The sequence below is a fragment of the Caretta caretta genome, chromosome 4 (assembly GCF_965140235.1).
Source record: "Caretta caretta isolate rCarCar2 chromosome 4, rCarCar1.hap1, whole genome shotgun sequence".
NCBI classification, from domain to species: Eukaryota; Metazoa; Chordata; order Testudines; family Cheloniidae; genus Caretta; species Caretta caretta.
In genome coordinates, this window is record NC_134209.1 from 137,210,909 (window position 1) to 137,237,741 (window position 26,833).

Consider the following 26,833-nt stretch of genomic DNA (forward strand, 5'->3'; position numbering starts at 1 on the left):
TCAGATATTTTTTGGGGGGGAGGGGAATAGGGTTGTGACAAAATAATAGAATAATCTCCCACCATGTCATGTGTCCCCTTCAGACAAAAGCCAGTTTCTACTTAGTTTGAACCCCAGCTCACAAATGTTCTTGGGTTTGCAATAGCTGGTGAGAAATGGATATAGAACAGGAAGAGAGCTGTGCTAAACGTTTGCAACAAAACCCCAGTGCAAGGGATGCTTGCTGTTTGGTGGCTTCCGTACAAACTGGGGACAGGGTCTCAAAAAGAGATTCAATGATCATAAGGAGTCTGAGTTCCAAGTTCATAAAACCTGAAATCAGGCATGTTTCACTTAGTATGACTAATGATGACTTGACTGATTAGTTTCTCTCACCAAGGGTAACTAATTCTCCTTTTCTTTTTGCAGATACAGACTAACACGGCTGCTACACTGAAACTAATCCTCCTTGATATCAATGAAGCTCCTCATCCAGGTAAAGGAAGTATGATTTGGCTCACTTTCTTAATTAATTATTAATTAATTTTTTAATTCAAGAGCAACATTTTTTTGTACGTTGCTTGGGGTTTTAGCTGCCTAACTCCCATTGAGATCAGTGGGAAAAGGCCAAAGAAATATCTATACAACGCACTGGACGTTTAGGAATTATTGACACACCCTATAAAATGAGAAGGGAAGGTGTAGAGGGATTTTTAAAAAAATATTGATCTAATCTAAAAGTTAAAGGCAGAGCAGTTAGTAAATATCATTGTTATGTAGAGTTAGGATCTCTTATGGCAGTGGTTCTCAACCAGGGGTACATGTACCCCTGGGGGTACTCAGAGGTCTTCCAGGGGGTACATCGACTCATCTAGATATTTGCCTAGTTTTATAGCAGGCTACATAAAAAGCACTAGCAAAGTCAGTACTACCCAAAATTTCATACAGACAAAATGAGAAAGCAAGCAATTTGTCAGTAATAGTGTGCTCTGACATTTTTGTATTTTTATGTCTGGTTTTGGAAGCAAGTAGTTTAAGTGAGGTGAAACTTGGGGGTATATAAGACAAATCAGACTCCTGAAAGGGGTACAGGAGTCTGGAAAGGTTGAAAACCACTGTCCTACAGGATGAAATTCATCCCTCTTCAGAGGGACAGCTCAAGTCCTATCCACTATTTATCTCCTACATAAATCTTCAAAACAGGGCTTAAGTGGGTCTTAAAGTACTGCATATGTGCTCAGATATGCCGGTGGTGGGTGGCAATATGAAAGCCTAAAATAGAGCTTGTGCTGGCCATCTGCACAGGGTGAATTACACCCTCCAGGCCTAAAAAACAGCAAATGACTCTTACACTTAAACACATGCTTAACTTTATGTGCATTATTGTCCCCCATTGAAGGCATTGAGAGTACTCACACTTTAGCACATGGTTCCAGAGTAACAGCCGTGTTAGTCTGTATTCGCAAAAAGAAAAGGAGGACTTGTGGCACCTTAGAGACTAACCAATTTATTTGAGCATAAGCTTTTGTGAGCTACAGCTCACATGCATCCGATGAAGTGAGCTGTAGCTCACAAAAGCTTATGCTCAAATAAATTGGTTAGTCTCTAAGGTGCCACAAGTACTCCTTTTCTTTTTGCGAATACAGACTGACACGGCTGTTACCCTGAAACCTGTCATTGTAAGGAGAGTGATCACTTTAGATAAGCTATTACCAGCAGGAGAGTGGGGTGGGAGGGGGTATTGTTTCATGGTCTCTGTGTGTATATAATGTCTTCTGCAGTTTCCACAGTATGCATCCGATGAAGTGAGCTGTAGCTCACGAAAGCTTATGCTCAAATAAATTGGTTAGTCTCTAAGGTGCCACAAGTCCTCCTTTTCTTTTAGCACATGGATAAGTAATGGCAGGACCAAGGCCCACTCCTGTTTTTGAGAGATGTCACAGTGAGATACAAGTTCTGAAGACAGATTAATGAATAAATAGGCACAATAAATAAATATTGGACTCTGATGGGGGCGGCTCTCTGTAAAAAGAAAAGCGTAAATTCTCATTAGATGAAAAAAATAAAAATACAGCAAACTTAACTTTATGTGCATTATTGTCCCCCATTGAAGGCATTGAGAGTACTCACAGCAAAGGACAGCAAAGGAGCATGATCCAAACTATGTATCAATTTAGTTAAAATCAACTCTCAGTTTTTAGATATATATATCTATTGTATTTCTAGAGACACAAAGACTCACTGATAAAGGATTAAAACAATCAAAAGCTTCTTGATACCTTCTATGAAACCCATGCCTTTTGGCAAAGCATTCCATTTTACATAAGTGAACATACAAGGGGGGCGGGGGGAGGAGAAGAGAGGAATGTTGACCACAGAAAACAAGACTCTTAATTCCTTTCAAATAAAATGAGCGGGCATGACACTGTGCCATCACAGAAGAGAAAGAGCTGCCTGTGAGTATTAAACTTTAGTGCTTTGGCTGCTTAATTATTGGTTAATCTAGCAAATTAGCATGCTTCATTTAATTCTAATGAGGAAAATTAATAGGCAGGGAATAAAGATTTAAATAGACTGGCACAAAACAAAACTGAGTCTTAAACTACTCTTGAAAATCGGAGGATTTTTTTTTAAAAAAATACAATCTCTCCACCCTGCACATGTCCCTTCTCACCAGCACCGTTATCTTTACTAGCAAGGTGTAGGTCAAATGGGCAATTTTACAATCCTCTGGGCCTGATCCTCAGCTGGTGTCAATCAACATAGCTCAATGGAGCTGCACAGATTTGCACCAGCGGAGGACCTGGTGGTTTGTTTTTTCTCTCTGTGTGTAGTTAGGGGACAAAAGGAAGAGGTCATTGTATTGGGGGAGGGGTTGGTTCTCCTCTTCTGAAGGGGATACATGACATGGTGGGAGATTATTCTATTATTTTTATCTCTCTCTCTATTTTTTTTTTTAAAGAGCACATGGGGGCGGGGGATAATTTAGTGGTGACATCGTCCTCTGGAGGTACACACCATTCATGTTAAGTGATGCCTTAAGTCATGGAATTGTAAATGATTTTATTCCTTCCTCAGTCTGATGCCTTCTTTATTTTCTCTCTCCTGGTGAAGCTTTGGGGGATGAAGACATGCTACTTTTCCACTTCACCAGCTGGCTGGCTTCCATTCTTGCCGCCCCCAAATGTTACAGCCTGATTTGCATGGTGTGTTTGTCTTTGCTAATCAAGCCGCGTACTCTGACAAGTCCTACGACATTGGACATGGCTGTTCTTCTAATTAAGGTGCTAATTGAATTAAATGGCTGCAGTAATGAGCAGATGAGCAGCATAAAAAGTAAAGAGTCAGATAGGCCAATTAACAAAAGAGCCGAGCATAATTATAACATTTAAAATACATGCAGCTCTGCACCAATACTGTTAATTGTTACAGGGAAATTTATGATAATTGGCTCAACAACAGGCATGCAGGCTTAACCTGAGATGAAGCCTGTAATTAAAAAAATGATATTCAACACAAAATGCAGAGCTGGGATAATTAATACTTGATTTACATAAAAGATGTTTGTAGAATAAGGCAATACGTAGAGCGAACGCCATGCCAAATACAAATCTGACTGCCCTGTGGCATTTAGCGGCATCCAAACACAGAAGGCATTCAGAACAGGAGTCAGGTTTGTGCCAGAGCCAAGTTTCATGCGGGAGGGCACGATGACCACATATAGGCATTCAGCTTCTTATGAAGGGATGAAGAACTTTGTAAGGATTCAAAAAGAAGCACTGTGTAGGAAGCATAATTGCCCCAGAGATATGGGGGTGAAATGATGCCGCTTGCATGTTACGTGGTTTGGATTTAAGGAAAACAACATAGTATCATTTTGGCATGGAACATGCCAAATAAAAGCTTGGCAGAAGGGTCAAATCCACAGGAGCACTGACAAAAAAATCATTTTATTTTCCATGGTCAGAGTTCCAAACCCAAAAACCTTTTATGGGATCCCAGGAAAAATAGGCAGCTTTCAATTTTTTCAACAAAAAAAGAAACTCATTTTCTGCAAAAACATCCACAACCTGCTCTATCTACGACAGGCCTCAGGTACTCCCTCGCAGGAGCAACTGGGCAGGACCAGCTCTGCCTGTTACATTCCCAGTTATTCCCTCGCACAGCAAGTGGGCAGAGCCAGTTCTACCTGCGACAGGCCCCAGGTACTCCCTTGCAGAAGCATGAGGGCAGGGTGAGTTCTACCGGCGACAGGCCCCAGATACTCCCTCGCACAACAAGTGGGGAGGACCAGCTCTCTGGTTGAGAATTTGAAAGTGGAAGGCAGCTTGCGTGAAAGTAATCATGAAATGGTAGAGTTCATGATCCTAAGGAATGGTAGGAGGGAAAACAGCACAATAAAGAGCATGGATTTCAAGAAGGCAGACTTTAGTAAACTCAGGGAGTTGGTAGGTAAGATCCCATGGAAAGCAAGTCTAAGGGGAAAAACAGTTCAAGAGAGTTGGCAGTTTTTCAAAGAGACATTTTTAAGGGCACAAGAGCAAATTATTCCACTGCATAGGAAAGATTAGAAGTATGGCAAGAGACCCCCCTCCCACCCCTGACTGGACCAGGAGGTCTTCAATGATCTGAAATGCAAAAAGAGTCATACAAAAATGGAATCTATGTCAAATTACAAAGGATGAATATAAACAAATAACAAAGTATGTAGGGACAAAATTAGAAAGTCAAAGGCACAAAACGAGATTAAACTACCTAGTGACATAAAGGGCAACAAGAAAACATTCTACAAATATATTAGAAGCAAGAGGAAGACCAAGGACAGGGTAGGCCCGTTATTCAATTTGGGCGGGATGGGACGATGACAACGACAGAAAATGTGGAAATGGCAGAGGTGCTAAATGACTTTTTTGTTTCAGTTTTCACCAAAAAGGTTAGTTGCAACTGGGCATCTAACATAGTGAATGCCAGTGAAAATGAGGTAGGATCACAGAGGCTAAAATAGGGAAAGAACAAGTTAAAAATTACTTAGACAAGTCTTCAAATCACCAGGGCCTGGTGAAATACATCCTAGAATAGTCAAGGAGCTGACTGAGGAGATATCTGAGCCATTAGCAATTATCTTCAAAAAGTCATGAATGAAAGGAGAGATTCCAGAGGAAAAGGGCAAATATAGCGCCAATCTATTAAAAGGACAATCGGGGTGCTGGAACAATTTGTATAGTGGGGGTATTATCATTGAATCAAACTGTAAACCTTGTATATGATGGAAACCTCTTCAAGCCAGGGGGTGCGGTAACACCCCCAGTACCCTTAGATCCAGCATCTATGAGGACAAGCCAAAGAATTACACACCAGTCAGCATAATTTCATAATTTCTAATTTCATAAAGATTAAGAAATCAATTTGCAAACACCTGAAAGATAATAAGGTGATAACTAACAGTCAGCATGGATTTGTCAAGGACAAATCATGTCAAACCAACCTAATAGCTTTCTTTGACAGGGTAACAAGGCTTGTGGATGGGGGGAAGTGGTAGATGTGATATATCTTGATTTCAGTAAGGCTTTTGATACGGTCTCACATGACCTTCTCATAAACAAACCAGGCAAATACAACCTAGATAGGTGGGTGCATAACTGGTTGGAAAAACATTCCCAGAGAGTAGTTATCAGTGGTTCACAGTCAAGCTGGAAGGGCATATTGAGTGGGGTCCCGCAGAGATTGGTTCTAGGTTCTCTTCAATATATTCATCAATGATTTAGATAATGGCATAGAGAGTACACTTACAAAGTTTGCAACAATACCAAGCTGGAAGGGGTTGCAAGTGCTTTGAAGGATAGTATTAAAATTCAAAATGATCTTGGCAAACTGGAGAAATGGTCTGACGTAAATAGGATGAAATTCAATAAGGACAAATGCAAAGTACTCTACTTAGGAAGGAACAATCAGTTGCACAAAAACAAAATGGGAAATGACTGCCTAGGAAGGAGTACTGCAGAAAGGGATCTGGGGGTCATAGTGGATCCCAAGCTAAATATGAGTCAACAGTATAATACGGTTGCAAAAACAGTGAACATCATTCTGGGATGTATTAGCAGGAGTATTGTAAGCAAGACACAAGAAGTAATTCTCTGCTTTACTCTGCATGATTAGGCCTCAACTGGAGTATTGGGTCCAGTTCTGGGCACCATATTTCAAGAAAGATGTGGACAAATTGGATAAAGTCCAGAGAAGAGCAGCAAAAATGATTAAGGTCTAGAAAACATGACCTATGAGGGAAGATTGAGAAAACTGGGTTTGTTTAGTCTGGAGAAGAGAAGACTGAGAAGGGACATAACATTTTTCAAGTACATAAAGGTTGTTACAAGGAGGAGGGAGAAAAATTGTTCTCCTTAACCTCTGAGGACAGGACAAGAAGCAATGGGTTCAAACTGCAGCAAGGGTGATTTAGGTTGGGCATTAGGAAAAACTTGCCAACTCTCAGGGAGGTTAAGTACTGGAACCAGCTCTGCCTGCATCATACGCTAAGTACTCTCGTGCAGGAGCAAGTGGGCAGGAAATGGGCAGCACCTTAGCTCCAGATCCTAACTCACTGGCCAGCTCATCTGAGCCAGCACAGGTAGTATCATCATTTGTCTGCTCTAGCTACTCCCCTCCCCCGCCCCCGAGTCACAGTGCATCCCAGGACTCGTCTTGGGTCGCTGCAGCCTACATACCAGTCCTTGCTCAGGGCTGTGCCTGAAGTTATAATCTAGCCCACACAGAGAATCAGGCCCAGATCTGGACCTCAGTATCTTAATTTCTTAAAGAAACCATTATTTTTACAATGGTTAGCTATTACTTGCCATGAAAAAAGATGTATGTTTCTTGAGAGAGACAGAGTCGGAAAAAATTGTGCCAGTGTATACTGTGTGTCACAATATAAAGAATCATAGTGTGAAACAGGAGGCATTAATTAAAGAAATCTGCAAAAAGTTCTCATGGCCAAGTCTGGTATGTGAGTTACTGTTGGCCATCTAATAGCTACAACACCTATTAAACAGTCATTGCACCACCAGTGATCATAATGGGCCAAATTCATTCTTAATATATCTACATGGACATTTGTTTTTCTCCACCATCAGCCAAACTAATTCCTGGTGTGTATACCACTTTGGGATGCTTTAGATGTGAATGAGACACTAGAAAAAAATCCATTTTTAAGACCTCCCATCTGGCCCTATCCAAATCCAGAAACAAGGTTATTGATAACAGAGAAAAGGTTCAGAGAAGGGCAACTAAAATGATTAGGGGTTTGGAATGGTTCCCATATGAGCAGAGACTAAAGAGGCTAGGACTTTTCAGCTTGGAAAAGAGGAGACTAAGGGGGGATATGGTAGAAGTATATAAAATCATGAGTGGTGTGGAGAAAGTGAATAAGGAAAAGTTATTTACTGGTTCCCATACTATAAGAACTAGGGGCCACCAAATGAAATGAATGAGAAGCAGGTTTAAAACAAATAAAAGGAAGTTCTTCTTCACACAGCGCACAGTCAACCTGTGGAACTCCTTGCCTGAGGAGGTTGTGAAGGCTAGGACTATACAAGGGTTTAAAAGAGAACTAGATAAATTCATGGAGGTTAAGTCCAATCATGGCTATTAGCCAGGATGGGTAAGGAATGGTGTCCCTAGCCTCTGTTCGTCAGAGGGTGGAGATGGATGGCAGGAGAGAGATCACTTGATCATTACTTGTTAGGTTCACTCCCTCTGGGACACCTGGCATAGGCCACTGTCGGGAGACAAAAAGAAAAGGAGTACTTGTGGCACCTTAGAGACTAACCAATTTATTTGAGCATGAGCTTTCGTGAGCTACAGCTCACTGCATCTGATGAAGTGAGCTGTAGCTCACGAAAGCTCATGCTCAAATAAATTGGTTAGTCTCTAAGGTGCCACAAGTCCTCCTTTTCTTTTTGCGAATACAGACTAACACGGCTGTTACTCTGAAACCTGTCGGGAGACAGGATACTGGGCTGGATGGACCTTTGGTCTGACCCAGTATGGCCATTCTTGTGTTTTTATGTTCTTAATTTATGGCATGTACATTAAAATTATTCAAATTATGTATTATTAATTGTTATTATTTATTTATGGTTAGTAACCACCCAAAAGCATGCTAGGCACTTTATAGACACTATAGAATAAGACATGTCCATCCCTCAAACAGCATCTAAGGCCCTGATCCTGCAAACACTTACGTACATACCTAACTTTGAGTGCAGTGACTCCCATTGAACTTAATGGGGCTAATCATGTATGCAGAAGAGGCCATGGTGCATTATGGGAGATGTAGTCCAGTTGGGCATCCCAGCATGAGGAATTTGGGGCATGAGGCACCTGAACATAACTCCCATGAGGCTCTAGGGCAACTCAGGTAGGTTTAATGTCAAACTGAGCCAAAACAAAATGTTTTGATCTGGGTCAACCTAACCCCAAACTGAATATTTTGTTTTTATTTTCCCAATAGAAAATTGAAAAATTGTGGCAAAATTAACATTTTCCCACAGAAAATGTCTATTTGGCAGAAACTACATTTTCTGTTAAAAAAAAAAAATTGACAAAAAATTCCGGACCAGTTCTGTTTACAACAGTAAGGTCAACGATAAAACTCAATTGCACAAATGTTCATGGGAAAAACAAACAAAAAAGGGGGTAAAAGTTAATTAAAATGTAAGTTAATGGTCACTGAAATATTTGGCTCAATTCATCCAGCTCTAATATTTGCGAACAAATTCAAGAGACTAGGCACAGATGCACACTAACATCTCTAAGGGCTCTTTCATGAAGTTCTTATGTAGGTAAAACCACCATTAAGTTCGAGTCAGGGGTCTGGGACTCCATTCAACCATAATTCCTGAGGATTAATAACTTGCTATTTAATATTTCTTAACTTTCAAAATACCCTGATATTGTATGTTAGTTCAGAACATCAGCTGCAAGGACATCACAGAGCTCACAGCAACATCATATGAATCCAAACACTCATTGCAATATGCTACTATATGTTATTATTTTGCACGGGTACAGTTGTGTGGATAATTTTATAGATACAAGGACAAATTATGGCCAACTCTGCCTGGGTGCATCCCCTAACATGCTCACATAGGCGGCAATTATTGCACCCAGGACAGCTAACAAGGTAAAGGAAGGCAAGCAGCCATACCAATGGCCCTTATCATCCCAGAGGGGGCATGTCTTCTCCAAGAACAGCCAACCCCAGAAATACAAAAATCATAAATCAGGCCCAAAGATGAGATTTAAAAAAAAACACCCTGGTTCTTTTTTGATTTGCCTGATAATCTTTGAGTCTTGAGGATTCACATTTTCAAGTCTTTGTCTGCAATCACAAGGACTAGAAACTTCTTTTCATTTTAAAATGAAAGCCAAGATTTTCATGTGATCACATGATTCTATGAGCTGGTGCTTTAAGAAAAGCATGAAATATTTGGGAGAAAAGTGCAAGAATAGGAGACACTGTATGTCAGGATGGGGAAGGGTTACATTACCATTCACCAGAGAGCTCCAGCAAGGCAACACTAGGGGGCAGTGGTGATAAAGTTTTTAAAGGTGGAGTAAAACATTGCTGTCACCCAAGTCCCAAGAGGGATTGTACCACGTATACATATAAAGAGCATCCACATTAGACATAGGGTTTTTCAAACATGTTAGATAGCACATGGCAACTAACATGCAGTAACACCCTAGTGTAGACAACGCAATTGTAGTTTTAACGTCTCCCTTCATCACACCCCAGTCATACAGGTGTTCCTTCCACCCCAGTGATTTTAGGGTTGTGGTTTGGTCCACAGCATACAGCAGTGCACTCCTGTGTATCATCTCCAATCACATCAGAGTTTTGAAGTCTGTTTTAAAAAGAAATATCTCAGCTCTGAGGAATTAACTCTGAAAGCAACATTGGGAGATAAATAAATATATATACAGTCATGTCAAAGCCTGGAAATAGAGAAAGAAAAACACCATAAGAGGAATGTTTAAACATGAAAAACACAACTGTAACCTGGTGATATAATATATAAATTTTGGGAATCTTTCAGCTGACCAGAAATACTATAATTATACAACAGGAATCTGATTATGAATCTGGCATTTCACTTTTGAAAACATGCCCCAGGGTTCCTGAGCTGCCATAATTTTACTCGCACAGTAATGGAATAAATACAATCCAGATACACATTGCTGTTTCTCAGTATAACTACTTCTTCAGGCAGATTTACCATAAAGCACTCTGAACAGAAAAACTATGGCTCATTTACAAATGTAATTTCAATTGAGGATAGTTTTCCAATCTTCTTTCATTTGAGTCTCAATTGAACTTCTTCTCCTTTTTGATGGCATGATTAGACATTGTGAGAGCTGTTGCAGATTAGTCAAGCACAGAGAGTGTAAATTGGGAAGGATGTTTTATCAGTGCACGTCACAATATATGAAAGCAGATGTGTATGCTCTGAGCTGTTCCCTCAAATTACTGTTATGGAATAATTTAGCCCTTTTGATTCTCACAGATTACTGCTTCCACTGATCATGCTGTCAAAACCAAAGTGAGCACTTCATTCCGCTTTTATTCATGCCAGATCTATTTTGCTTTCATAATGAGCAGATATTACCACTGCACAAAGAGGATAAAGACATTCACAGTGATAGATAGGCGAGAGATTAAATGGGATCTTTATGACTTCTTCAGCCATCAGTTTTGACTGTGCGATAAGACGAGTCGAGTTGGGCACTGATTTGTTCTTTATTGGAGCCAATATTAGCATGAGCTTACCGGTGCACAGTCTGATAAAATCCATTTAAGGTGGAATCTATGTAACAATTCTTGAGTTACAAGAACTTCTCCTTCTGAAACACATCTTCAGTGCCTGTGCTTAGACGGAATAAGGACATTTATAAATATAACTCCTTACAGTTAGTGGCACTAATTAGCTTTTAACACAGTAATTTAAGTGTCAGTTCAGAATAGCTACACTCCCTGGAACCACAGGTTCAAATACCTGTCCTGCCAAAATAGATAAATTGAGCATCATGCAGATAACTCTTCTGTTAAGGGTGTTTGGATGAGTCCTTACAACCAAGTTCCTATCTGATATGCAGAAATATTAAATATTCTAAGACATCGTTTGTCCCATTTCTTTGGATACATTTTCTCCTTCTCCTTTGAAGTTGTGCAGAGTGCCGACTGCCCTCATGCTTTTTGCCTTCCAGTGCAGAGGTGGGTACATATAAAGAGTGTTGCATGTATGCAGTCTGCAATGTCCTTTGGAATGGAAGGCTGTATATAAATGTTAACTGTTGCTATAACATATGGGGCTCATATAGTGCATTGTAAACAAACCTGCTGCGGTTGGGGCAGTTACAAGGATCCAGCCCAACAAAAGCTCTAGGAAGAAACCTGAGGTTTGGTGAACGAAAATTGGCAATAAAGCCGTTTTGATCTTGTCCAGTGGGTGGTGAAGCACTGGAATGGGTTACCTAGGGAGGTGGTGGAATCTCCATCCTTAGAGGTTTTTAAGGCCCAGCTTGACAAAGCCCTGGCTGGGGTGATTTAGCTGGGTTGGTCCTGCTTTGAGCAGGGGATTGGACTAGATGACCTTCTCTGAGGTCTCTTCCAACCCTAATCTTCTGTGGTTCTATGATTCAAAAATCGTATTTAAAATTAAAAACAACACAGTCAAAATGGCTCCATTCCCAACACGTCACAACAAAACCAGGTTCAAGTTGCTGTAATCTTCCACAAAAAGTACTTCTAGATTTTTCAACCATCTCTGGGAAAAACATGCCGTTCAACACCAGGCCTGCAACATTCCTGGCACCACCACATTTATTTTCATAAACCCCAAGACATTTGCTGTAAACTAAGCAAGAATATTCCCATTTCTTATCTGTTCCCTTGTTCCGCCCCTATCCCTTCTGCAGCAACTGTGGCCAACAAGGTGAGTGCAGGCACTGGTGTTTTCATCTGATTTGTGAATTATTCTTTACCCTGCCACCCCCTGCAATTGCTGGAGGGCCTTCAGCTCTGCTGTGTCAATACTGCTAGTCTGTTAGACCCAACATAGAGGGGGCTACAACCCTTGCCTGCTGAGGACGTGTGTTCCATGAGTTCCCTGCACCACCACAGTGATTTCTGGGAGGCTACAAGAGAACTGTGTGCCGGCACAGAAGCCATTTCCATGTGGAGGGGAAGCACGGTAACCATTGAGGATAATGCAGCTGAAGATACAGTAGTAGCTATCCTCAGCCTCTGTATGTAGGGAGGTGAATTCCATATTTCCATCTGCCTTTGTACCTCTTGAGATTTCCAAGACAGAGCCCAGTTACTCTGGCTGGTCCCTGAGTACAAGATTTCTTCTTTAGAATCCACTGCTGTAATTCAATTGGAAGGATATAGAGAGAGTTATAATGGATGAACCTCACAGGGTTTGGAGGTTTAGTTGGGTTTGGATCAGCACCCAAAATTTTGAATAAGTATGTTAGTCCTTCTTCAAACTATCTGAGCCTTTTTGATCAGCAAGAGTGAGCTGAAAATCTTCTGAGAACAGGCTTTTCTGGGCAATTCCTATTCCCTCCTGCTTCTGGTTTTAATTGCAATTAATCCTTTTTTGCATAAATTTGGAAATTTCAGTCCTGGACATAATGAGGAAATGCAGAGAACACTGCACAAAACTGAAAAGTAACAGGAGAAAGGTTATTAAAGCTTTTTGGAACCTCCAAAAATTATAGTTTTGCGTTCAGGTTGAGTTTTGGGTGAATTTTTATTTTTCCTGGATCAGTCTGCCCATCCCTAATATAGACTTTCTGCAGCAGAAGTTTCAGCATTTCATCCCATAATATTTACATTTCCCATTTTGGCACAAGAAGAACCATTGTGTCTCTGGCTTTGTTGATAGAATGTGTGTATCATCCGTACCACAGGATGTGATGACAACAACTAGCATGGGAAATGATCTCTCTGTATTTCTCAGAAAAATCTAATCCTGCAGTTGATTCACAAGTAGAATTCCCACTGAAGTCAATGGGAGTTCTTCACACAGAGCACCTACAAGCTCAAGCTCAATATTAGCACATGGTTTACATTTAGAGTAAACAATTCAGATGATATTCACTTTGTTAGAAAGATGTATTGTTTTGACCATGCACGTGGCTCTTTTGTGTTCACTTCCTGTGAACGTTAGACAGTCAAATTACACTCAAACAAATGCTTCAAAGTCTGAATCCTCCCAGATAAACATATTGTAGAATCAGAGTCTGAGTACTTGCATGTGTTATATTTCATATGGAATGTGCACACTGCTTGACACCACAAGGGGGTATGTTTCCCAAAACCCTTTGCCAGAGTCCTAGCACAGAGATAATTCAGTAACCCAGACAAAGATCTGAGCACGCCTTTCACAGCTACATCTCACACATACATTCAGTTACTTTATCTCAGTGTGATGAGAAAAATTAGAATTACTTTGTGCCTAGTCAATAAGTATTTGTGGGCCAATTCTTTTATGAATGATGCCTCAGGCAAAGCCTGCATCACCCACAATGAAAATGTGCAACATCTATTAAAATTCTCTAATCCAATTTATCTGCTAATTCTCCCTCAGCTGCCCCTCAACATTCCCCAACAGAACTAACCCTGGGCTTCTTCAAACCGTCTTCCAGATTACAAGAGTTAAGCACATCCAATCAGTGACCAGCAACAAAACCAAGTGACTCATGGGACCAATCAACACAGCTAAAATTTTGCATTTCATATAATGAACTCTTACCAAAAACCCACATCTGTGTGCAATCAATCCAAAGGGGGAAAAACGAGGAACATTTACACAAAAAGTAGTTGAGTGAGTTTGAAGAATTGAGCCCACACTGTGCTAGGCACTGTACCAACCCATGGTAAAAGATAACCCTTGCCCTAAAGATTTTACCCTCTGAAAGGTCTTCTGTGCAATTTTCCATTAACTGACTCCTCCCCAGCTATTCCTTTTGATGGCCTCCTATACAAAATCTGCTACCCAAGCCCCATTCCAATAGGGTATTCACTCCCATGCAGTACTGCTCCATCAAGAGTTTCAAATAAAGGTCAAACAAATTTTAAACATTTTTGCTAATTGAAAGTGCAGTTCTACTTTGAAAAATGACTTTCCTATCCAACAGATCTGCTCACTGTGTGTATTTAGAGTCATATTTACTAATAACAGGAGTATGGTTTTACCGATACGCATATCAGAAGCAGACTTGTGATTTTACAAGGTTAAACTAATAAAGTCCTAGTACATAGGGTAAGAGGTAGCAATGGGACAGTCTAGAGCAGTGGTCTCCAAACTGGGATGCACGAGATGATCCCAGGAGGTGCGCGGCAGCAGGAGCGCCACCAGACAGTACTCCGCCATTTTTTTCTTCAGCGGCAGCTCTGCACGTCCACGGCTGGTGTTCCCTTCTGGCGGCGCGCCTGCAATAAGTCTTCTGTTCTTCTTCAGTCGGCGGCGCACCTGCAGCAGGTCTTCCGGTCTGCACCCTGGGGTGCGCAAGCCAAAAAGTTTGGAGATCACTGGTCTAGAGAGTGTGAGAATGAGTAGGCCAAGAACATAAGGTGAGTCAGCAAGGCTATATGAGGTAAGACTAGCTTCAGATAAAAATGAGAGGCTTTGGGGGGCCAACTCACAACTTTTCACTTTCACTCTTCATCCTCACCTGAACTAATTCTTAACAGACTCCCAGACACTGAATATTCCGAGACACTGATTTTAAAAGGGAATCGAGCTGTTTATGGGCATTGGAAGAATGATGTTTATGAAGCTGAATGTAAGTGATTCCTGACAATGGGCGTGGGACATGAAGCATTCTGAGGGCAGGTAAATGCTATTCTACGCAGCAGATTCCTAGATATGTTCATTAAAAATTGTTTCTTTTTCTAGTGCTAATTCTACCTTATGGACCTGCTCTTACTGAAGTCAATAGCAAAACTCCATAGCGCTGGCGTGGTCCCTAGTACAACAACATCTCAAAACCTTTCCCCCTGAATTTAATTTAATCTTCAACACAGTACCTGAAAAGAAATATATCCACCTCGGTATATTCTTAGTCATAGTTTCCCAGGAAGGAGAGAGAATTATAGGAATATATTTAGTGAATACATACACTGCTGGAACCCTTAATAGGAAAAACACAATGGAAATACATAAAAGTGAATGTGAGTTCAAATCCAAAATACCAGTTGTTCCCTATAGTGGACAAATTCTTCTCTTGGCTACATACACACAGCTCTGCTTCTCATTGACTTCCAGAACAACTAGATATCTGTGCCCACACACAGAATGTATCTTATTATATGTAAAGTTAAAACAAAATTATTAGAGACAAGCAATTAATTAACTAGCCCCAGCATCCTAGTAAAACAAAGGCTGAAAGGGGGCATGAGTACTCTTGACAAATACGTCACAGGACTAGACAAGAGGGAGGAATAATGGCTATTTGAGGAAAAGGAAAATGTTGGCACAAGAACAAATGGGGAAGAAACTGGCCATGAGTAAATTTAGGCTGGAAATTGGAAGAGATGGCTTGTAACCATCAGAGGAGTGAGGTTCTAGCACATCCTCCCATTAGGAGTGTTGGGAGCAAACAATCTAACTGGTTTTAACATGGAACTTGACAAGTTTATGAACAGGATCATATGAAGGGGTTGCATGTGATAGCAGGGGACTGAACTCAATGACCCAGGAGTTCCTTTCCAGTCCCATGTTCTTATGTTCTCAGTTCACAGTCATTTATGTGACAAACTCGCCTCTTTTGCACTTCATGAAAGGCCTGCAAAACTGGACGACCTTGAAAACTGGAGTAATAGAAATGGGAGGAAATTTAATAGTGCAGAGTGCAAGAATTTTTGCTATAAACTGGGGACTTATCAGTTGGAAGACCCAGGAAGAGAAAGACCTGGGTTTATTGCTTGATCACAGGATGACTATGAGCCACCAATGTGATGTGGCCGTGAAAAAGGCTAAGGCTATCCCAGGATGCATCGGGCATGGTATTTCCAGTAGCGATAGGGAAGTGTTAGTACCACTATACAAGGCAGTTGTGAGACCTCATCTGGAATACTGGGTGTAATTCTGGTCTCCCATGTTTAAGAAAGATTAATTCAAACTTGAACAGGTGCAGAGAAGGGCTAAGATGATCTCAGAAATGGAAAACCTACTTTATGTGAGGAGACCCAAAGAGCTTGGCTTATTTAGCTTAACCAAAAGGCCCAGGGGAGATATGATTACTCTCTATAAATATATCAGAGGGATAAATACCAGGGAGGGAGAGGAGTTATTTAAGTTAAGCACCAATGTGGACACAAGAACAAATGGATATAAACTGGCCATCAACAAGTTTAGGCTTGAAATTAGATGAAGGTTTCTAACCATCAGAGGAGTGAAGTTCTGGAACGGCCTTCCAAGGGGAACAGAAACCTAACTGGCTTTAAGACGGAGCTTGATAAGTTGATGGAGGGGATGGTATGATGGGATAGCCTACAATCACATGTAGCCAATCTGCAATTCCTAGCAGTAAATATCTCCAACGGCCAGTGATGGGATACTAGAGGGGGAAGGCTCTGAGTTACAACAGAATATTCTTTCCTAGGTGTCTGGCTGGCAGGTCCTGCCCACATGCTCAAGGTCTAACTGATCACCGTATTTAGGGTCAGGAAGGCATTTTCCTCCGGGTCAGATTGGCAGAGACCCTGGGGGGGGGGGGGGGGGGGTTGCCTTCCTCTGCAGCCTGGGGCATGGGTCACTTACAGGTTTAAACTAGTGTAAATGGTGGATTCTCTGTAACTTGATATTTTTAAATCATGATTTGAGAACTTCAGTAACTCAGCTAGAGGTCTATTACAGGAGTGGGTGGGTGAGATTCTGTGGCCTGCGTTGTGCAGGAGGTCAGACTAGCTGATCATGATGGTCCCTTCTGGCCTTAGGGCTGGTCTACCCTGGCAAGTTTCTGCGCAGGAAAGCAGCTTTTTGCGCTTTTTGAGCTTTTTGCGCTCAAACTGCAGACGTGTACATACTGCCAAGCCACTTTGTACGCAGAAACTCCTCAGTTGCAGCGCTGCAGAAAACCTACCTCAACGAGAGTCATGAGGCTATTTGCGCAGAGGCTTCAGTACTCTATTGCCAGTGTAGACACGTGATTGCTTTCTGCGCTGTAATTGGCCTCGGGAGCTGTCCCATAATGCCTCAAGTGACCTCTCTGCTCATTGTTTTGAACTCGGCTGCCCTGGAGACATGTGCCACTCCCCTTTCAAAGCACCGTTTCTGACAGCTGTTGTGTGCTGTGCTGATCTGCTCCGGGACACAAAGCAAACCATTCATGTGGAATGCTCATGCTGGTGTGTGTGTGTGTGTGTGTGTGTGTGTGTAAGAGAGAGAGAGATTGCGATACAGAGAGCCCAGGGAAGGAGGCAGGAGCTGATGTCCAGGTTTCCCCCTCCCCCTGCCTCAGGACTGGTTGCTTCCTGCCTCTGTCTGAACTTACAAGACAGCAAGCTGACACACTATCCCCCAAAACACACTGCCTCTCTCCCCACTCCATACATACACACACTCCCTGCCACACACTCTTCCCTTATTGGACTGCCCCCAAAGTAGGCCAACAGGCATATCTGTAAGGAGGGGAAAGGAGATGGACAAGTGCCAGTTTGTATATGGCCTCTTGACAAATTAGTTGAACACTGTTTCTTGTATATATAGTGATAAATAGTCATACATCATCATCAGCCAAATTCTCTGCCAGCATGATTCCATTGAAGTCAATGAAGATAAACTAGTACAGGATACAGCCCTGTATGTTCATGATGGACCTGATTCAGTGGACCTCCCATTTACTTCAGTGACCTTTGGATCAGGCCCTATTTCGTGTATTTATTCCCGTACAGAAACATTTTAATTTCAAATAGTGAACTGTTGCATTCTTATTGAGGAGACCATGCATACATTTCATGCTTACTTGAATTCTCCTTGATGGCTCTGATCTCATATGCTACAAGGTTTGAAATTTGCTAAGCCAGTTGAAGCAGTTTTATCTTCCTCTCTTGCATCATTATGCCACTTCACATTGTGCCGGTCTCTTGTCACGTGCAAGAAGACGTGATATAACCCAGCAAGGATGCATCCTAAATGACATTGCAGGATATTATTACTTGTCATAAATGTGACATATTTCTATCAAAACACATTAGATCTTTCTACAGATAGCCACAAATGTAATGTACAACATGCATGTACATCCCCTTATCTCCTGATAGCTCACTTCAGTGGATAATTGTCTAACCAGGACCTCTAATGGTTTGTTTTCTGTTATCTGTTGCCAACTATCTTTGTATTTATTACACATATGAACTTGTGATGTACAATAAAGCTTGAGCCTGAATACAACAGTCTAAGAGTTCTATGGCCAGTCAAGTGCTCTCTGAGCAGTGAGCAAGAAACATCTGCAGTTGCATTAATGTTTAGTACAGTTTGTGCCTCAGTAGCCATGTCGCAGAATTTCCTTTGCTCATCCAGCAACACTCTTTCTCCTCCTAAAGTTATTTATTTAATTAACATTCAAACAGGGTTGTCAGAAAATTAGGATCCGATTGGTGGAACTTTACGAAACAGGCAAATCTCTGAACCTGAATCCAAACTGGTGCTGTGAGGGGATGGTGTTTGCCGAAGGATGTCATCACATGATGTTGGGTCTGTTGAACAGTACTCACAAAAATAAATAATAATGACAATGCTTTCGATATTCAAACACTTTGCAAACTTTGGACTTGATCCTACAAGACGCTGAATGTTTTCTGTGAGATGGAAAACACCTTCATTTCCCATTGACTTCAATGAGAGGGGAAGGCACTCAGCACCTCTCAGGATTACGCACATTAACTAATTCATTCTCCATCATCTCTGTAAAGGGCAAAGTGCTAATTAGCTCAGCTCCTACCTGATTACCTGAAGCTTGATTACCTTCGAAGGTGAGGTGCCCACCACCTCTTAGGATTTGGCCTTAAGATAGGTAAGTAGAGCTGGACTCCAATTCAGGAAAGCATTTAAGCATTATGCTTAATTGCACCCCTATTCAGGAAAACACAATCACATGCTTCACTTTAACATTATCCATACACTTAAGTCTTACTCAGGTCAGTGGGATTTAAACATATGCCTCAAGTTAAGAATGTACTCAAAGTGCTTTGCTGAACAGGACTGGACTGCTGAATTGGATTCTAGTGAAGATGATGCAAAAAATCTGTGAATATTTATTCAGATTTAAAAAAGCAAAGCTTTTGACATGGTCTCCCACAGTATTCTTGTCAGCAAGTTAAGGAAGTATGGGCTGGATGAATGCACTACAAGGTGGGTAGAAAGCTGGCTAGATTGTCGGGCTCAACGGGTAGTGATCAATGGCTCCATATCTAGTTGGCAGCCGGTATCAAGTGGAGTACCCCAAGGGTCGGTCCTGGGGCCGGTTTTGTTCAATATCTTCATAAATGATCTGGAGGATTGTGTGGATTGCACTCTCAGCAAATTTGCGGATGATACTAAACTGGGAGGAGTGGTAGATACGCTGGAGGGGAGGGATAGGATACAGAAAGACCTAGACAAATTGGAGGATTGGGCCAAAAGAAATCTGATGAGGTTCAATAAGGATAAGTGCAGGGTCCTGCACTTAGGACGGAAGAACCCAATGCACAGCTACAGACTAGGGACCGAATGGCTAGGCAGCAGTTCTGCGGAAAAGGACCTATGGGTGACAGTGGACGAGAAGCTGGATGAGAGTCAGCAGTGTGCCCTTGTTGCCAAGAAGGCCAATGGCATTTTGGGATGTATAAGTAGGGGCATAGCGAGCAGATCGAGGGACGTGATCGTTCCCCTCTATTCGACATTGGTGAGGCCTCATCTGGAGTACTGTGTCCAGTTTTGGGCCCCACACTTCAAGAAGGATGTGGATAAATTGGAGAGAGTCCAGCGAAGGGCAACAAAAATGATTAGGGGACTGGAACACATGAGTTATGAGGAGAGGCTGAGGGAGCTGGGATTGTTTAGCCTGCAGAAGAGAAGAATGAGGGGGGATTTGATAGCTGCTTTCAACTACCTGAAAGGGGGTTCCAAAGAGGATGGCTCTAGACTGTTCTCAATGGTAGCTGATGACAGAACGAGGAGTAATGGTCTCAAGTTGCAGTGGGGGAGGTTTAGATTGGATATTAGGAAAAACTTTTTCCACTAGGAGGGTGGTGAAACACTGGAATGCGTTACCTAGGGAGGTGGTAGAATCTCCTTCCTTAGAGGTTTTTAAGGTCAGGCTTGACAAAGCCCTGGCTGGGATGATTTAACTGGGAATTGGTCCTGCTTTGAGCAGGGCGTTGGACTAGATGACCTTCTGGGGTCCCTTCCAACCCTGATATTCTATGATTCTATGATTCTATGAAAAGTGAGTTTTTAAAGGAATGTTCTGACACTGAGTTCCCCTTTGGACAGTTATTCTAGGGAATGAGTTTACTGGCAGGAATTTCAAGGAAACAGAAAATTCTAAGCAAATTTTGCAGAATATTTGAAAAACATTCCAGATATATATTTGTGAGTATTTGCCCTGGAAACTTGATTCTAAGAGTTTTTCTCATCAAATCAGGCAACAATAGCTTACCAGGTAATTGATGTTTATGTCCAATCAACACAGTTTTCATTTTGAATCTGGAATACTCACAATGAACCAACCACAAATCAAGAATTATTTGCAGAAAATGTTCTGTGAATAATTTTAAATATATACATTTGAGAAACACCGCAATCTGTTTATGGACAACTTAACAACAGAAAAAAGAAACAAAATTAATCAAATAGATTATTCATTATGAATTATTCACCCTGCAGTGCAGATAACCATTATTACAAAAGTATAGAAAATATGAATCATGGACCACACACACACACACACACACACCACAAAATACACGAGGAGCCTAATCTACCAGAAGTGCCAAGCACTCACAGCACCAATTGAAGCCAATGGGAGCGGCAGGTTCTCAACCCCCTTTGACTATCCAGCCCGAAAGAGTTACCTAGTTTCAAGTTTCATTACAAATTTGAAACTCAGACCGGGTTTACTGAAATTTTCCTACAGCCTTAGGAGCAAACCCACACCTAGTTTTATGGGTTGATTTATGGTTTTGCCTCAAAATCCCAATTTTGACACACTACATGTTGGTTTCAAATGAGTTTTGCATTGTATGTTTGGGTTTTGTCACTAAAGGGATGCTGACAGATAATATAAACCCACATATTTTGAAAGGGGTTTTCAGAACATAAGGGAGCCAGACAGTGATTGATAAATGACAGCCTTTCCCCACTTTGCACCTAATCACCAGCATCACTTAGATGCCAGTCACAAATTAATTCCTTGTGTTCCCCTGGGCAAGGACCACTGCCTCAACCCCTAAATGGTTGAGGAAGGGTGACTCCCACTTGAACCCAACCAGCAGTGCTGACCTAATGAAGAGGGGAATGCAAGTTGCACATCCTTAACTGATGTGGCTTCTTCTGCCATGAGCTGCAGGGATGAGCGTAGCAAAAAAAAATCAGCTAACAGGATGGTGTATGAATGAAAGTCACAGTACGTCATTTTGCCTCAACTTTAATTTACACCTTCTTCCTGTTCCCTGGCATGTAAATTACATCCTTTCTAAAGGAGTCTCAGTATAGGGGGGGTCTAAGCAAATGTAAACAAATTAAACCACCATCCCTCTTAATTTAGGCCTAATTACATATATCTAAAGAGATTCACAGGGCTGGAAGCTGATGTAATGTACACATTGGGGGAGAGATCCTCTTCGGCATAAATAGATTAGTTGCTGGCCCACTGTAGTGACGAAACATGATCTTTTGGCTGAGGCACTGGACTGGGATGCTGGAGAGATGGGTTCAGTTCCTGGCTCTGCTGGGCAGGTCATTTAACCTCCATGTCTCAGTTTCCCATCCATAAATAAAAATAATATTATTTCCTTTCTCCCACCCTTTGTCCGTGTTGTCTATTTTGACTGTAAACTCTTCAGGGCAGGGACTGTCTTAAACTGTGTGTTTGTACAGCACAATGGGGTCATGATCTTATTTGGGGTGTTTAGGCACTAGTGTGATATAAATAATAAAATGTTAATAATCTTAACTGATCATAATGATATTGTGTTTAAGGTACAGGAATGGGGTCTAGGATGCCTGCTTTCTACTACAGGCTTTGCCCAGATAGTTTGTGGTACTTTGAGCAAATCCTCTAGGGCTAAGGTATAAATCAGAGGATAGCCACAAAACTATGAGTGCAAATTGTACATACAAAAACAGAGGTTATCTTTTTCAGCATTCATTCCATCATTTCCCTTTTACTCAGCTACCCATTCATGCAATGAGGATAAAACTACTTATTTCACAGGGATGTTGTAGAATAAATTAACATTTGCAAAGGGCTTTTGAGATCTACATCAGGCAAGTGCTATGGGAAGCGCAAAATATTATGAGTAAAAAGAAAAACTGAAGGATTGGTGCAGAAAAGGGGCCGATTATGGTAGGACTAGCGTATACAATGCTGGCAACTATGTTTTGATTAAAGCATGAGGTAACTCTGTGAGTATGTTGTGTGTTCGCTGAAGAAGTATGACATGAAAGTATCAAAGTTGCAAAAACATACATTGCTCAATAGAATTAGATTTTGTTAAAAATGATGACACAGTGGTTTGTACCAATACTACAGCCTCAGTCAGGTCTTATAGGTCTTATACTGCATGCAATGTCAATGACCAATGGTTCAGTCCAGTTCAATCAGAAGTCACTTCAAGACATTACGTTGTACCTGGTAGGTCAATGATAGCAAAGCTATCACCTCTTATATGCACACCCCTAAGAAATTTAGTGATGATGGTGAAATCAGGTGAGACAGACGGTGCAACAAGTCTTCTTCACCAACCAGAACAGGCCAGACATGAAGAAAAATCCTGGCTGGCTAAATCTTTCAGCACAATGGACAGCAGCATTGCTGAAGAAGCCTTCAGGCTGAGGGGCAGGAGTATGTATATGAGTATATGACCTGAAGAAAAGCTCTGTGCAAGCTCGAAAGTTTGTCTTTCTCACCAACAGAAGTTGGTACAATAAAAGATATTACCTCACCCACCTTGTTTCTCTAGTGCATGATAAAGAGAGGTAAGAATAGGCCTGGTCTACAATAGCCATACACTGGCTGAAAAGAGAAGCAGACACTACCAGATGGTATGAGAAAACACAATGCTTGCTGCCCTCCCCACCCCTCTTTCCCTCCATCCAGTATATATTAAGAATGTCACCTCCACCATGCTCCCAGGAGCTGATGTCCTAAAGAGTGACAGCAGCAGGTTTAATCTGGAATCCTACTTGCCCATGTGGCTGAGTGCCGTGCTGCAGAAACAGAGCCATCCCCACTCCAATGTCATTTGGCAGCAAGGCATTTCCATAGAAGAACAACAGATTAAATTTGTGCTAAAGACTCCACTAAAATTATGCAATCAATCTGCATTTGGATGAATTTATTACAGTTTTGCATTTGGTAAACACTAGCTTCGTAATTGCCACAGTGTTATGTGCTCTCACAAGAGCCACGGGTGACTGACAGCTCTTAAATGCTGTGTCTTTCAAACCAAACTTGAATCCCAGTCCTTAGCTGAGGAGCACGTGCAGGCTGCCATGAGTGGCATTGTTTAGTGAACATCTGAATAACACTCAGGCAATATAATAATCTCTCACGTTCCTTAATTCAGACTAATACCATAGCTTAAAGCAATGGAAGGGGGGAAAGGCATTACAAAGTAAAGGAAGAAGTGCTTAAGACAATTAGAAAATGAAAGGAAGAAAATAAAACATTCCTGATGTTCAATTCAATGGCAGTAAACTCCTTTTCGCTGTAGTTTTTCTAGAAATAATTTACGGTACAAAATGTATTTCATGGCATACAAATCAATCTATATTGAGCCTGATTGCCATTACAGAAAGCCTGAGCAAAAAAAAAAGGACGTAAATGGATTGTGAAAGATTTTTTAAAAGATGCATGCTGTTTATATGGTTAACATTGGTTAAATAAAAGCGTGATTCTGCACAGTGCTGAAGACCCTCAATTCCCATTAATGTCCATAAGAGATCAGGCTATTCATCACCTCACAGAATCAGGTCCTGGAGTTGTAATAGAGAGGTTTGTCTTGTCCTGTGGTTGTGGCAAACTTCAAAACTACAATTACAATTAACACAAACAAGCAATCATCAAAACACCACCACCGTGTTCCATCCAAGACTCCAGAACAAAAGAGAATTTCTTTTTAAACACTTTGATGAAGTTTCCACCTTAAGGAGCGGGGGCAGGGGAGAAGAAATAGAAAAGCAAATTGCAGAATGTAGACTGAAGTACTTGCAATCCTTGTGACAAATACTAATGTATAAATCAGCAGCCCAATCCAGGCCCGGGCCGCTGATCATGTTCTTTGCTGAAATGTCACCTGTTCCTATCTAACGATTTGCATAATGCAAAGCTTCTCACTCGTAAAATACAGATTAAGAGGGGAAGCAAAGAGTCATTCTCGAACCATGGAGCCATTTCAAAAGAAAAAAAAACAGTCTTTATATTTAACCCTGTCACTGCCACACACTTTTTGCTTTTGAAATGATCATTCCTTTTAGGAATGAAAATAAGCAGTTAGAGCCAGCTTTCCCCTTTCTTTTCTTTTTTAGACAGTGTGATTCAATATGGATGCTAGTGAAATAATGAAACCATGTCTATTTGTTCACTGGGGCCCTGACTGAAACCTAATGAAGTCAATAGAAAGACTCATATTGACTTCAACAGGCTGTCATCAGTTGGCCTTCATTTGAGTGAGTTTGTTTCATTTTGCTCCTTTTCCTTTTTATTTATTACATTTGTTCATGTCTCTTGATCCTTCCTGGGACTCAACTGAAAATAGATCAGGAGCTTTTGTTCTCCTTGTCTCATAACACAAGAACAAGGGGACATTCAATGAAATAAAATTAAACAAATAATAAAAAGAAATACATTTCACACAACGTGTCATTAGACTGTGGAACTCATTGCCACAGGAAGTCCTTGAGGCCAAGAATTTAGCAAAATTCAAAAAAGAGATTGGACAATTATACGGATATCAAGAATATTCAGCATTACAGTTATTGCTTTCAAAAATTTGAAAGGAATATTAAACCTCATGCTTCAGAGTCAAAGACAATCTTTTACTATTACAAATTAGGATAAACAGGGGGCAGATTATCCCACATCTGCCTTCCACAGAGTTCATATACCTTCTTCTGAAGTACTGGTGCTGGCTACTGTCAGAGACAGGATATTGAACTAGATGGACCTCAGTTCTAATCCAGTCTCGCAATTGCTATGTTTGTAACTGTTCCCATGTACCCTATTTTTCTGAGTCAGACTATAAGGTATTCAGGTCTGGGACCTTGTTTTCTGTGCTATGGCACTATGTAATACATAATAACATTGGATCATGACACTGGGTACAGTATGATTATCTGACCATGTTAAAACAATCTAGATTAGAAACTGCTATGAAAAAACATTTTGGCCTACACAAGACCACCTGTCTCCTATGCACCATTGTGATGATGGAAATCAGATGACATACTGATATTGCCAGTCCCTGGATTTGGCTGAATGGGGACTGTGGCACGGCATTTTCTGTATCTCACTCGGTATTCTGTCATTCCACTCGCAGCCACTAGGCTGACAGAGCCTGAGCTCATTAACCTTCAGGAAATGTTTCAAAGATCATCTATTGTCTTAGGGTCCAAATCTGGAAGGTGCTGAGAGCTTCCTGATTCCAATGGGACAGGTGGCAGCTTATTATTTTGTAGTAGGCATTCACTGCATTGCAAGAGTGCACATAGGTTTTGGTATAGAGTTTAGTTAACATTGGTTAATTAACCCTTTTCCCCCTCAAGATCTGTGCATGAGTCTAGGAACAAGAGTGATGGGAAGAGTTTAAATATTGGGGGGGGGAACACAAATACAACACCAACACTCAGTGTTGCAACCTCACTCATACATGTAGTCATACTGGCTTGAATGAGATCATCAGTATGCAAGCAATGGATGGATTGGTTGAGTAAGGATTAGGCTATTGTTTAGATGCAAGGCAGAAAGATGTGAAATAGTACATTTAAAACTACATAGAGACTTTTCTGTTTGTACACCCAATTAAAGTCTGAATTTAAAAATAACCTGATTTGCGTTTGTTTTTCAAGGACTTAAGGAGGTTAGAATGGTGACAAACATAAAGCGTAGGGCTACACAGAAGGTCACGACTGGATCAAGATCTCTTGTTGTCATATTAGACCATCTGAAGATGAGGGGTGGGGTGACAAACTAAAAGAAAAATGGAAAATAAAGGACATGCAGCTGAAGGGAAGAAAGTGGCAAGGGGTCATTTAAGTAAAAGCAAATTAGAGAATTGTACATAATCTAATTTATATTAGAACTGTGGGGCAAACAATATGATTGATTCCCTTCCATTCATATTCTGATCCTCTTTAAAAATCCAGTCAGAAAACTGATGCTGTCTGAAGTCAAGAGCAAGAAACTGGGCTGGAAAAAAGGAGCATTTTATATGGTGATGGGTAATCCAGACAGGTTTGAAGAAACTGAGGCACTGCCAGGCATGGAAGTTACTGGAGAGTCACAGGAAGGGGGTATTTTATTAGTTACTATGACTACTATTAATAATAAATAATATGAGATGAATTGTTATGATGAAAATCTT